Here is a 1,406-nt window from a genome sequence, read left to right as displayed (position 1 = left end):
CGCACCGACCACGCCGGATATAGGCAGGAAAGCGCGGCTCTCGCGATAACTGCAGGCCCCGCCCCCACCTCCCGGCGTCGCCCTTGCCGCCATGTTTGTTATGGGCAGACTCCTGAGGCGGACAGCTAGAGAGCCGGGCACCGAGGTGAGCTGTGGCTATGGATTCGGGAGAGGGTTTCGGGGCAATTGGCCCGGCGGGAGGCAGAGAAGAAGGGGCTGCTCCCGAGATCTTTTCTTTTTCTCAGACTGCCTTATCGTCAGGGTCTCCCCCGACAGAGGGTCCCTGTCACCAAACCCAGAGCCCCGCCCCTCCCCTCAAGGGTCCGCACCCCAATTCTGGGATCCCAGTACGTCGGCGACCTAGGTCCCCTTCTAACCCCTTAGTGGTGTGTGCGGTTTAATTACCGAAACAATCTATGCAGGTCTGAATCCAGTCGCGCTCTTAATTCTGCGCGGTTCCCAGACTCTCAGACTTCGTCATCCTGATCTGCATGACTTTCTGAGGTTCTGAGTTTCGGTCCCCAGCTCCTGCGCTCGGAGGAGACCAGACTGCGGCTCCTCCCGAACGCGCCCGGCGGTCTGCGAACCCGCGTCCATGACCCAGCCCTCCGAGTGATCCGCCTGCCTTCGGGGCCATCTGGGGGTGCAGCCCCCGACCTCTCCACCCACAAAGCCAGGTCCGCCCCAGCCCCCCTCAACTAGGGAGAGATGGGTGTGGTTGGCCCTCCCCACCTGACCTGGGCGTAGCCGAGGGAATGCATGAGAGATAGACACTGAAGAGCAGATTGGAAAGAGCTCATCCTGGCAGAGGGGTGAGAGAATGATGGTCATTGAGAGGAGGTGGGGAAGGCTGGACCCCTGAAGGGGGTGACTCATGGCTAGTCTAGTCGCTAGGAAGCAGTAGGGTAAGACTGCTCATCAGGGAGGAGTGGGGGAGGACTGTCTGCCCTGGCCTTGCAGGCAGGTGGGGTGACAAGAGGGGCCTGAGCCAGCGCTGCAGGCCTGGCTGCCTCCCAACAGCCCAGCCCCTGTGGGCGGAGACCAGTCCTGTCCCTCTGAGGACTGGCTGTGTGTCTGGAACTGCATCTCCTCCCAGCCCTCTTCTCCCCAGCTCCCACAGTACTCCCCAAGTCAGCTAGAGTGATGAGCTTGCTGAACGCTTACCGGGTGCTGGGTGCTATGCCACGGCCTTTACACAGAGGCAGTCTCTGGGTCCTTACAGATCCCAGGAGGTAGCAGCATTATGCTGTACAGATGAGGAAACCGGGGCTCAGAAAGGCTCAGGTGACCCACTTGGTGGGCGGCAGTTCACCTGGATTCAACGCAGTTGTTTCATCCCAAAGCCCACCCTACAGACCGTGCACTCCCCTGGGGGCTTGCCTCCTGGTGCATCACTGCCCCCCCCC

At 61.5% G+C, this 1,406-nt stretch overlaps 1 protein-coding gene across 6 annotated transcripts in view; it reads left to right on the top strand.

Annotated features, from left to right (window-relative positions):
• The first annotated feature begins 72 nt into the window (after positions 1 to 72).
• Positions 73 to 1,406, top strand: part of LRSAM1 (leucine rich repeat and sterile alpha motif containing 1) — a 47,833-nt gene continuing 46,499 nt past the window's right edge. For 5 of the 6 annotated variants that reach the window (XM_006154085.2, XM_006154086.2, XM_014590014.1 and 2 more), the window contains exons 1-2: positions 76 to 145; positions 526 to 677. The gene's annotated coding sequence lies outside the window, so the exon portion shown is untranslated. Of the gene's footprint in view, positions 146 to 525; positions 678 to 1,406 lie in introns of all 6 variants that reach the window. The other variant, XM_006154083.2, reaches the window with a different exon arrangement.

Source organism: Tupaia chinensis, unplaced genomic scaffold, assembly GCF_000334495.1.
Source record: "Tupaia chinensis unplaced genomic scaffold, TupChi_1.0 Scaffold000394_1, whole genome shotgun sequence".
Taxonomy (NCBI): Eukaryota; Metazoa; Chordata; class Mammalia; order Scandentia; family Tupaiidae; genus Tupaia; species Tupaia belangeri.
Note: the sequence above shows the minus strand (reverse complement) of the source record. Positions and strands in the feature narration are given on the sequence as shown.